General features: G+C 42.6%; 1 long non-coding RNA gene across 3 annotated transcripts in view; it reads right to left on the reverse strand.

Annotated features, from left to right (window-relative positions):
- LOC132667611 (uncharacterized) overlaps window positions 1–12,681 on the reverse strand; it is a 247,883-nt gene that overhangs the window by 36,931 nt on the left and 198,271 nt on the right. The window contains exons 5-6 of one of the 3 annotated variants that reach the window (XR_013555751.2): window positions 11,471–11,592; window positions 11,068–11,317 (exon numbers count right to left, since the gene is read on the reverse strand). The exons of the other annotated variants lie outside the window; for them this stretch is intronic. This is a non-coding gene — a long non-coding RNA (uncharacterized LOC132667611). The remainder of the gene's footprint in view (window positions 1–11,067; window positions 11,318–11,470; window positions 11,593–12,681) is intronic. 3 annotated transcript variants of the gene reach the window in all.

Below are 12,681 nucleotides of genomic sequence, written 5' to 3' on the forward strand. Positions count from 1 at the left end.
TATAAACCCCATACAGGTGTATTTTCAAGTGCAATTGGTCCATGTAGTACTCTGAAATGATGATACTTTCTGAGATATTAAAGAAATCATAATAATAATAGCAAACATTTATTGAGCACTCACTACGAGCCTGGGACTATAATGGAGCCTTACATACATCATCTGATTTAAAGAAACAGTCATGATTTGCTTTATCTGAAACCACTTCCCAGGTACTAGAAAATTAAATGAGTGTCCACCCAGCCTTGCCAGAAGCATCTCATTTACATGGCACTTTAAACTTCCATATCTATAATCTCTTTAGAATCGGTAGATATATGGAGTAATAGAGCTAACAATAGAAGCTAACTCTTACTCTGTCTTCTACCTTTCTTTATAAAATGAGAAAAATTTGAAGGTTACTTGCAAGTTTCTTTCTAGTTTCAAAATCTCTGTATGTCTTAGCCCAAGACTAAGAGGTAATCAGCTTTATCAGCTTTCAGAGCATTTTGAAAACAGTGCTGTGTTCATTAGCTTATTGTCAAATCTAGACCCACCTCCACCTTCACATGTCTGGAGACGACAGGTCCAAATTTTAGAAATTCACTTTAATTAAGGGCACCTGGGTGGCTCAGTCAGTTAAGCGTCCGACTTCAGCTCAGGTCATGATCTCACGGTTGGTGGTTCAAGTCCTGTGTCAGGCTCTGTGCTGACAGCCTGGAGCCTGAAGCTGCTTCGGATTCTGTGACTCCCTCTCTCTCTGCTCCTCCCCTACTTGTGTTCTGTCTCTCTCACTCTCAAAAATAAACACTAAAAAAAAAAAAAAAAAGAAATTCACTTTAATTCAACCAAACTTGCATTGTTGTACATGGGCTGGGAGTTTGAGAGATAAATGAACTAACGTTCCTAAGAATCCTAAGTATCTTTTGGAAAGATGCAAGAAAGAGATAATTCCAATGGAGAGAAACTGAGACATCATCAGTAAGTCCAGTAAATATGAGCAGAATTTCCAGGGGCTGGTTTTTAGCATGATGAAGGAATTAACTTTTTGCAGCGCTGAATTCTGTGGGCAAGCTCTATCCTATGGGGAACCATATCCTGATGGGGAAGCTTCGTTTATTTGTTTGCTTTGCATTACTCCAAGGTGTCTGTCCAGTGCTCAGCTCAGAGACAAGATTCAATGTATTTTGTGAACTTTTCTTTTTTAATGACTGAATGCGTAAATTAGAAACTTCTAAAAAGTCAATAGTGTTATAAATGTATCTATTCACCTGCTCAACAAATAGTTATTGCAAATAACTCTGGACACAGTCCCTGCCCACTTGAAGTTTATAATTCAATGAGAGGGACGTACATTGGTTAATTAATCACACAAGTACTTTGTGCCTGCAGTGGTGGTTTTTCCCCTCCATCCTAGGATCACTCCCCTCTGTCTCACACCTGCCTTCAAGTCATCCAGTTGACCACTGTTCCTTGACCTGAGGGCCCCTTCCTACTCTACCATGAGCCATGGGCCATGACTTAATGTGGCTGCTATTTATTGAGAACCCCTGTAAAATTCTCTTCCCCGCCAAGGGCTCATGAGGAAGACAGAAGTGTATGAGGCAGGCCTGACCTCCATTTACTGCCTCATTTCTTCCTTTCTTCATAACTTCACCACACCAAGATGTGGGGGCACATAGATGTCACTGAATAACTGGATGTCAAACTAAATGCTAAATGTGACTTCATAGCTCAAGGGGAGATGAGCCCCAAAGTGAAGCCCTCTCTAAGAGGGTAAACTTTTTCTGAAACACATCCTCCTGGTCTCTGAGAGTACCTCTTAAAGTCTCCATGTACCTTTTAGGAAACTTCAGCTCAGATGGGCATAGATTTTTTAAAATTATTATTTTATTAATACCACATTTAGAAAACTAGCAATAGTCACACAAAAAATAGTGCACATAAAAATGTATTGTCTTACTCATGGTGGCTTAGGAGAGAGGGCAGTGGAGATTATAGGACAGCTCTAGCCATTACCATCCCCCAAGCAACCCTTAGAGCTGCCTCTGGCTGAATCGTTTCCACTGGGGGTTGGGGGATGGGATGGGGACACCTTCCAAAAATAATTCCACAGAGGAATATTAGAAATGGCCGTATTCTCCAGACAGTGGTCCTACTCCTAAATGCTACCCTCAAAATAGTTAGGGAGTAGGCAGAAGGCATTTCCTATTGCTCTGTCAGAACACTCCCTAGCCCCTTTCTGGAAGAAAGTTGTAGAAAAAAAGAGCAAGTAGAATCTGCAAGTGGCCAAGAGGTGTCATCAGGGAGGAGCCAGCATCAGAAGCCCCAGAACAGGAAGATTCTACCTGCGAGCAAGAGTACAGGCAAGGATTCAATTAACTTCATGTCCCATGCCTTTCCTGGGCACCTACTAAGCTTGGGCACTGTGCAGAGGTCACGGATCACAGCGCTGTGCAAGCAACAAGGGATGATAAGGGAGCACACAGGATCTGTTATAAGGATGCCTACCAGGCATTATGGGAATGGAGATGCAGGAGCAACTGAGGCAGGGATCCATCCCAGAGCAACCAGTTCTTTAACCAGGACGGACAAAGCAAGGGTGCAGCATCAGTTAGAGAGGCCCGGACTTCCATCTTTTGGCAGAAGAGAGCTAGTGAGCGGGCTGTTCCAGAGAGTAGTCCCCATCCCAAGGCAGGAGCTATGCTCACAGCTGTGAATATTCCCCCACTGTGTTGTGTGGGAGGGCAGAGGGAAGGCAGGGACAGAGGGATGAGGCAGCTTGCTCCTGACTCCCACAGGGACAGGGTGAGCCCTTCACCAAGACTCTAAAGCCCAGAGGTCAGTATTTTCTTAGGTTTCTTTCTTGGCCCCTCTACTGCCTCAGACTTCAGGAGCCCCTGTAGACTTGGTCACCAAGGTGCCACAGGCGCCAAGGTCCCTGGCTCCACTGCTCTGGCAGAGGCCCTGCCCTGACCACATTCTCCCCGGGGCCCAGTGGCTGCTTTCTCCGGTTTTACCTTTGTTTTGCTAGTCTGTTCCTCCCTGGGCTTGTTTGTGTAAGAAAACCTCTCTCCCTGTTTCCTGTGTCTCTGTCATTTCCTCCCATTGCCATTCTGCACCATGGCACTGAGGCCCATTGTTTTTCTTTCTAACCACATTCTAGTCCCTGGGAATGGACAGTAGGTACGGGACAATGTGGAGGAAGGCAGGTCTGCCTGGGCTGTTTCAGAACCACTCTCAAGCACCACAATATCACAGTAAACTGGCGGGAGTGATGTTCGATTGTCAGCGAGGGAAGGAAGAAACTCAATATCAGGAGACAGCTTCTTGCCAATTAATCCTTAGACACTGTCCAAATGGAGGCAAAGGCAAGTTCCCAGGGGTGAAGACCAGAGATGTCTGATAGCGCTGATAACCATCTTTGGGAAAGGAAGCTATGACTGTCCCATTTGCTTTCAGGTTTTCTGACATGTTCTTATTGCTTTTAAATTAACTGGAAAATCAACTGAGCCTTATTTAAAAGGGGAGCTAAACAGAGGTCTGAAACCAGGAGCAGGACACATGGATGCCCAGTGAAATGCACTTAGGGATGGATTTCTTTGTGGTTCTATTCAGTGCTCTGACCTGTTATCCCTTTTGATCAGCCCACTATTCAGGCAGCCTGCATTGTAGTGTAAGGTAAACGACTTGGTGTTTTCTTGGCAGAGCTTGAATCAAACAGGTTCTCACAGGAGCTCAGATCCTGAGTTGTTTTCCTGAGCCCAGGGAGAGACAACTGTAAAAGTAGCTGGCCTGGGGAAAGAGGAATGTGATGCTTTTTATTTACCATTGAAATGTTCAATGCCTGTGTATGTGTTGATTTCCAAATACAAATGGGAGGAACACTGAGGTCCATATCCCATTAATGACTAAGTGTCACGTTGGCTTAGTTTGGGAACACTGCCTTAGTTTTGAAAACCAAAGCTTTTTTTTTTTTTTTTTTTTTTTTTTTTTTTTTTTTTAGTGAAATTTCAACAAAGTGAACTGAGCAAGATTTGATATAGGATTTCAGCTTGGTTTTCCTAAAAGAAGTATTGAAAAGCACATTTATTTTGTTGACTATCACCTAGCAGAAGTTTGTGGTTCTATTTTGGTAGTATTTGTTTCATAAAACTTTCATGGGTTTTCCAGCTTCTTTTATTACACTGTTCCCATCAGTTATGACACTGAGACTCCCTCATCAAAGAGGTTTTGTTTATTTCAAGTTTAAAGGACAACATGGTTGCCAGAAACATGTTAAACCTCCAGATTTCTGTTCGAACAGTAGACAGTTATAAAGCACAAAGGTATCAAATTCCCTTATTTCAAATAAAGTTTGTTGTTTTTCATTAAAGGATTTAACCATGCACTATGCCACGCATGTGCTGCAAAGCTGCTTGGGACACAATTTAAATATCAACCAGTCTTGGGGTGCCTGGGTGGTTCAGTTGGTTGAGCGTTGGACTTTGGCTCACGTCATGATCTCATGGTTCCTGGGTTTGAGCCCTGCGTTGAGCTCTGTGTTCATAGCTCAGAGCCAGGAGCCTGCTTCAGATTCTCTGTCTCCCTCTCTTTCTGCCCCTCCCCCACTCACACTCTGTGTCTCAAAAATAAATAAACATTTAAAATAAATAAATAAATTATATCGACCAGTCTCTGGGTGCTTAAGTGGCTCAGTAGGTTGAGTGTCCAACTTCAGCTCAGGTCATGATCCCAGGGTTGTGAGATCAAGCCCCATGTCTGGCTCCACACTGAAAGTGGAGCCTGCTTGGGATTCTGTTTCCCTCTCTCTCTGCCCCTCCCCCACTCGCACTCTGTCTGTCTTTCTCAAAATAAATAAATAAACTTAAAAATTTTTTTTTAAATAAAACAAAATAAACGCTCAAGCATATTGAAATATTTAAGGATGAGATGCAATGATTTTTGAGTTGTGCTTCGAAATAAAGGGAAAGATGGTTGGTGGAGTTTATATGAAGCTCGACCAATGAGGACTTAGAAATGTCTGTGGGTGACGAGTAAAGGAGGGTTCATCACAGCAATCTGTCTCTTTTACATGCTTCAACTAATCTATGCTTCAACTAAACTAACAATTGGCAAAAAAACAAACAAAAAAAAGAACAACGGGAGTCAAAAATATTTTTTTTTCTAAAGAGAGTTAACTGGTATTATTTCTTCATTTAAATTCTCTAATCAAGTAACACTTTAGTAGCATGCCACTCTGATGCTGTCTTCTTACAGGGATCAGATGTATTGAAACTGTTGGAAAGCCAGAAATCTGAGCAGGTCCATCATTTTTCAGATGTCCAATGAAAGAAATACAAATTACATGACTGCATGCAAATTACTTGATATTATTAACTCAGAATTCACTTATTCCCTACAATAAAATTTATAGGGAAAATCTGAGAAAAAACAATACTGGTGAATAAATCTGAGAAATGAGCTTTTTCCATCTCTGGCTCTAGAACAAGCAAATATAGACAAACTTTGCCAGGAGTGTTCCATCATGGGCTTCAGTGGGTGGAGGTCCATTTATGAAAAGGGAAAGCTTCTTTAGCACGTGAACGAGGAAGAGTCATTTTACTTCCAGAGACAATTCTTGATCTATGTAAATCTGTATTTTCTGGGACTGCATCTCAGACTTTTGTCAGTGTTCCGTCTCTGTACTGCTGAGAACAAAGTCTTAAGAATCAAGATTTTTCCATTGCGGGTTTGCCAATCGGATATTACAACATTTCCTTCCTAGGATATTTTATTTTTCTTTTATCTATTTTACCCAAATTACATTTATGTACACATATTCAAAGAATGCACTAAACAATAAATCATTGAGATAATTTTCTCATTTCAAGTTGTCCCATGAAAGATTCTATGGCCAGCAAGTAGACCACATAGGCAAAAGTGAGTTAGGATCCTGGCCCAGAGGCAGTTAATCAATTATAATATGTGATCCAGATGAGAAGCAGATAACATGACCCAATATTTTTGTAACTAAACCTGTATGATATTTAGAGTTTGCCCTCCCAGAGGAGATTCAACAATGGGCCCTCAGCCTTGCATGGGGAGATACCTCACTTTGGTGTGCACTGTATTTATATTTTGGGCCATTAGAGACACAAGCTGTCCACTAAACTAGCCAAAATAGAAAAAAAATCCCTGCCTCTCTGTGGGTTAAATAAAGACCACAAGTTGCAGCAGTTGGCCTCAAAGAATTGAATAGGCCTCTCCCCAGACACTCATTCTGCTTATCTGGAATCTTAATTCCAGTCTGCACCTTTTGATCAGGCAAGCCCCAGACCATGGACGACTTATCGAAGGGGCTGGAATTTGCACTGTGCCCCATGCACTCCATCTTACTGGCCACTTGTAGGCTGGATTATGGGACTAACACTTCAACACTCACAAGTGGAGGCCTGGGAGTGGCTCCTGGTGTCCATCACAGGCGAGGTGCCACGAGTCAAGTGGGAGGTCAAGCGGAACACGCCAGAAGGCCTCCCACAGCCTCTGTGGCTCTTCCCAGCTCTCCGTGTTAACAGAAACATCCTTCCTCACTACACAGCAACAAGGTTATTTTTCCTTTTGAATGCAGGCATGAAGCTCAGTTTCCTAGTCTTCCTTCTCTGCACATCCTTTCCTTTTCAGGGTGGTCTTATGATGCTGTCTCACTGACTTCCCATCTCACCCCAGGAGGCAGCCCCCACCTGTGCCACAAGCTGGTGAAGGTCTTGGAATCTTCCCGCCTGCCTGGATTTTCTGTTATCAGCCTCTAGGCCTGCCGGCTCCCAGGGTCCACTTTCAGGGACAGCAATAGCTCCAGGCCTTCAACCCATTTCCAAGTTAAGCTGGACAGTTACTAAGATTAATTCCTACTCTGCTCACAATCTGATTTTCCCATCATTTGTGCCTCAAACCCTAATTCAGAGTCACCCTTAGCTAAAAATTATAACACCAAGGATACGTAAACCTTTGGTGGTCCCTGTCCCTGACCTGGCCCCTCCGTTCCCCATACCCTCACAGGAACTCAGAGAGTAGGAGAGGCCTCTCACTGTGACCCCTCACCTTGTCCTCCCATTCTTGGGTAGTTTCTTCTCTGAAACCTTTTTTTCACCTTTCAGACCATCAAAATCTACTCTCTTTGCATCGCATTTCTTTCTGTCCCATCCCAGTCACTTGTCCCATGAAAAACAAGTTTCAAATACTAATTAACACAAAGATGTTAACAGATAAACAGGGCTACATGTGTGATTGAGTGATGTAAACATAAGAAATGTTTTTATACCAGAATTCTCAAGTACCCTGGGAGATGACTGGCCCAAGAAAAAATTATTTAGTGATGAATTGTCCTTTCCTGTCACTTATTTCCATATAATACAGCCAGCCCTTGCTCTGTAGGGCTGATTCTGATTTGTTTCCCATCAGCTTTCCCCAAAATTGTACATTGTTCACCCTCATTTCAGATGGAACTCATCATTCCAGATCCAGATAGCTGTCAGTGCTGCTTCTGTCCACTCAGGGTGACAGTATGATGTAATGGAAAGAGCCCCAACTTTAGAATCAGGCAGACTTGAATTCCATGCTCAACTCAACCACCTGCTAGCCTGGTGACATTGGCAAGTTATTAAATTCTTTGAGCCCTCAGCTTCCTCACCTGTAAAATGGGAATATATCACTTACTTCCAAGTTGCTGAATAAGGTAAATGAGACAACACACGTAGTTGTTTGGTAGTTTGCTTTTAAAGCTAGGTATACCAGTAGTTACTTGAATCACAGCTTTGAACATAAAAGTCATCTGCCTGCAGTAAATATGGGTTAACTTGCTGGTCACTTCTCATTTTCCATTAATAATTGCTTCATTCAACACTGCAGAACTAGCAAAGAGCAGCCTACTTCTTGACTTTAGGTGCTAGGAAACTTAGATACTTAAACCATTTGACAGCCATTTTTTTAGCTTATTCTGGGCTACCTCGTGTGTATCATTAGAAACTTAAAAATAAATGGAAAAGATGGAGAAAGTAAAAAAAAATGTCTTAATATCACTATTCCTGCTGAAGGCAAAAATTGCCTCCACACTAAAATTTTGAATTTAATGGCTAGTATAATTTTTAAATAGCATAAACATTGAACTTTCCAACCAGCCCCTTAAAAATATTCATTATGAAGTGATAAGGCTCACTGTAAAAGAAGTCTTCCCAAGTAACAAACCTAAACTTTCCCTGCTTTTTGACAATTCCAGAGGATCCTAAAATATCCATGAGTGTGTGATCTGGTGAAATGTCCTATTTATATGTAAAAGTAGTTATCTAAGCACACCTTGGGAAAAGATAACATTTATTGATTCTTTAAGCATATCAGGAAGGGAAATCTATTTGACTAAAACCTTGACCTATTCTTTTTTTTTTTTTTTTAATTTTTTTTTTCAACGTTTTTTATTTATTTTTGGGACAGAGAGAGACAGAGCATGAACGGGGGAGGGGCAGAGAGAGAGGGAGACACAGAATCGGAAACAGGCTTCAGGCTCCGAGCCATCAGCCCAGAGCCCGACGCGGGGCTCGAACTCACTGACCGCGAGATCGTGACCTGGCTGAAGTCGGACGCTTAACCGACTGCGCCACCCAGGCGCCCCTTGACCTATTCTTATACTGGTGATTGCTCTCTCCTCAAAGATCCAGTCTCTCACAATTTAATTTAACAAATTCTTCTTTTAGTCACCTTGTGCTTTTCATGTAAAAGTCAAAACTTGTCCACTTCCTGGGCTGGAAACCCAGATGCCAATACTTTCTTTATTTCACACTGAGTCACTGTTGTAAATCTGAGACAAGTTGGTCAACTTGGTTAGAAAGCTTAAAATAACAAGAAAAAAGGTGGATATTATTTTTTACTCCCAGTCCAGAATTGAGGCTTCAAAGGCTCCCGGAGATTCTGGATGTGCCCAAGGTTGCCTGGTCATTGGTGGCAGACCTGAAACTCAAGCCCAGGTGGATCTGATAACCACATTGGTATATGGAGGTCGGAACCATGGACTGGCCTTGTGGGAGCCAGTCACCTTTTGTCATTCACTTCACCTGACGCCTGGCCAGCTGTCCTTCCAGAGTGTGCTGTTGTCACAAATGGTGCCAGCTGGAAAAGTGAGAGGGAGAGCAATACACACAGCCCTGCTAGAATCAGTGCCAGAGGGTGCACACTCTGGGAATGAGGCAGCAGGGCTGACTTCTGTTTCTCTGTTCTTTCGGAACCCTGGCTCTCTTCACTGTGCTTCAGTTGCGAAAACTAACCTGCAAACTCTTCCCTCCCATGTGCCTTACTAGGCTCCTCTCCAGGATTTATTCACCTTTGGTAAATGATCATACTTCTTTCCCCTTGCCCAAGACATCCCAGCCATTCTTCCTTTCAAAGATTTTCATGATCCATTCCCTCATTTCTACTCCTGCTGCCTCCAACCTGGTGCTGTGTTTTATAGTTTCATATCCAAGTTCTTGCAACAAGTTCTGAACTGCTTCCCTAGTTCCCAGAGCCCCACTCTTACCCACCATCCCAACACAGAAAGATTGAATCACAAACACACCTCCCAGGGTATTTCCTATGGTGGATCCAGATTTATCAGCCTAAACTCCTGCTGGTGTAGTGAAAAGAGCAAAGTGCATGGGGTCAAAAGACCTGCTTCTAGTGCTGGCTCTATGGCTGACTCTAGTTCTTTGACTTTGGTTGAGTTAGAGAAAAGGTTGAATTGAAAGTCTGAACTAGATTAAGCTGTAAGTTGAGTGAAGGTGGGGTCCCAGGTTCACACCCAGGTGACCCAATCTGCTACTCATTTTCCCTTAGCCCTATGATCTAAATCTATTCTATGACCTGCCTGTGTCCTGGAATGCTGACCCCTATGGAGAATCACTAGATTCTCCTCCAGCTGTCTTCCTCTCTGCCAATGGGAGGGAGGCAGAGATGAGAGCAAGAGAGGAGAGAGAAACTGGGGTATTTGTTCCCTACTGTCTCCTTCCTACTGGGCAGACTCTCCTACAAAATCCCAGCAGTCACTGGACTCCAGTAACATGATCTTCCCTTGTTGTTTCAGTCCTAATGGTGCTAATTCTTTGAGAGATGCAGTTCTCAAAGTATCGTCCCCAGACCAGCAACATTAGTATCACCTGGGAACTTGTTAGAACATTCGCAGGCCCTGCCTCAGATTTACTGAATGAGAAATTTAGAGGGTGGGATCTAGTCATTTCTATTTTTAACAAGATCTTGGATGATTCTGACACTCAATAAAGTTTGAGAGTCACTGCCAGAGAGGAGATTGCTAGAACTGACCCTAAGTCTCTGGTTCAGTAGGTTAGGTGGTAGGGTCCAACACTGTGCATTTCTAACACACATGAGGGCTTAGCTGCTCATCGCAAAAGTACAAATTGAAAACTACAGCTCTCTGGGGCACCTGGGTGGCTCAGTTGGATAAGCATCCAACTTTGGCTCAGGTCATGATCTCACAGTTCATGAGTTCAAGCCCCCCATCAGGTTCTGTGCTGACAGCTCAGAGACTGGAGCCTGGAACCTGCTTCGAATTCTGTTTCTCCCTCTCTCTTTGTTCCTCCCCACTCATATTCTGTCTCCCTCTCTCAAAAATAAATTAACATTAAAAAAAATTAACACACACAAAAAAGGAAAGAAAACTACAGCTCTAGATCAAAAGCCAAGTGTCTCTTTCTCTTGCTAAGAAAAAGGAAGCTTTCCCTCACGTATAGATCTTCCAGTGAGTTCACCCACAGCACATTCTGTTTGAGGTAATGTCAATTCTCCTCAAAACCTACTCAAATCCCCCCAACACCCAGCACCTCCCCCCCACACACACATGTGCACACACATGCACACACACACTCCCAACAGACTCACTAGGAGAGTTAAATGCCAGTGTGGTTTAGAAGAATTTCAAGATTTGCTCCTGAAGGAAACCCAACTCATTCTAACTAAAGGAGTTATAATATCTTGCAAATTTTTACAAAGAGTGTATTAATTTGTTAGGGCTTTCATAACAATTACCACAGACTGAATGGCTTAAACAAAACAAACTTATTTTCTCACAGTTCTAGAGGTGAAAAGTCCAAGATCGAGGTCTTAGCAGGGCTAATTACATTCTGATGTGTTGGCTTCTAGATGGCCATCTTCTCTCTGTGTCTTTATATAGTCTCTCCTCTGTGCATGTCTGTGTCTTAATCTTCTCTTATTATAAGAATTTCAGTCATATTGGTTTAGGACCCACTCATAAGTCTTCATTTTATCTCAGTTATCTCTGTAAATGCCTTATTTCCAAATACAATCGCATTCTGGGGCACTGAGGGTTAGAAATTCAACATATGAATTTTGGGTTGACATGATTCAATCCATAACAAGCAGAATCTTGGGAAACATGGGTAGAAATAGATTGGACCAAGGAAGACAAAATATAGTTGGATAGGATTGAATATATTGATATGAGTGCACTTACCTGAGCCTAACATAGTAGTTCTCAACCTTGACAGCACATTTGGCAGGTACAACCTTCAAAAAATACTGGTGATGTTGGAGTCCAACCCCAAAGATTCTAATTTAATTTTTCTGGGGTATAGCCTGGGCATCAGAAAAAAAATTGTTTTAAGTTAATTTATTTTGAGAAAGAGAGTGTGTGAGAGTCAGGGAGGGGCATAGAGAGAGAGGGTGAGAGAGAATCCCAAGCAGTCTCAGTGCCACCAGTGCAGAGCTCGATATGGGGCTTGAACTCAAGAACTGTGAGTTCATGACCTGAGCTGAGATCAAGAGTCAGATGCTTAACCAACTGAGCACACAGGTGCCTCAAGGGCATCAGAAAGTTTTTAGTTGCCCCAGATAGGTACCAAGGTTGAGAACCCCTGTAAAGCAGTTTCCTTACCCAGTTAATTGGACCAGTAAATCAGGCTGAAATATCACAGTTGTTCTTGGAAGAATAAGGGGTCCATACACATCAAAAGGTGGAAGTGTTGGAGTGAATTTATTATGTGTAAACCACCCAAGTACCCTCACCCCTGTCATGCCCCACTCCCACTTTGGAAGACCCATATGATGCTCCCCTTATTAAGAAATGCCTTAGGGAAAGAAAGCTCTACCTTAGAAAGCTCTACAAAGATGCAGAATGTCTTTATGCTAGAGATAGAGGGAGGGGGGATGTTATTGCACAGTTGGGTCCTGATTTCAATGGCAGTATGTAATCCTGGTGGACTTGAAAGGAGTAATTACCATAACAGACTGCAGAAACAGGGAGAGCTGATCAGACTGTCAGACCTGGAAAAATCTGGTGGTTACTTACTTATCACAGAGTCCTTGGGAAAGGGAAAGATGGGCAGGTTACCAGGGTATTGATTGATCCACATATCTCAAAAAAATTCTAGGTTTAATCAGTAGGAACTAGACTAGTTTACCTGGAAAAAACTCTCAGGTGCCATCCCCTCCCCCCCCTCCCCCACTGTCCTCATCAGATGTACCAGAGTTTGCAAAGGGAATGTAGTGGACATTTGTGAAAAAGTATCCGAGTGAGGCTGTTATGTGCCTCACATAAAAATGGGGAAAAGGCATTTCCCCAAGGAGAAGATGATGAATAGAAAAAAAAAGTAATAATTGCCTACTACAATGCCCACCCAATAGCTCTTTCTATGTAATTAATTGACTCTTTGATTCACCATTAAC

The sequence above is a fragment of the Panthera onca genome, chromosome B2, assembly GCF_046562875.1.
Source record: "Panthera onca isolate mPanOnc1 chromosome B2, mPanOnc1 haplotype 2, whole genome shotgun sequence".
NCBI classification, from domain to species: Eukaryota; Metazoa; Chordata; class Mammalia; order Carnivora; family Felidae; genus Panthera; species Panthera onca.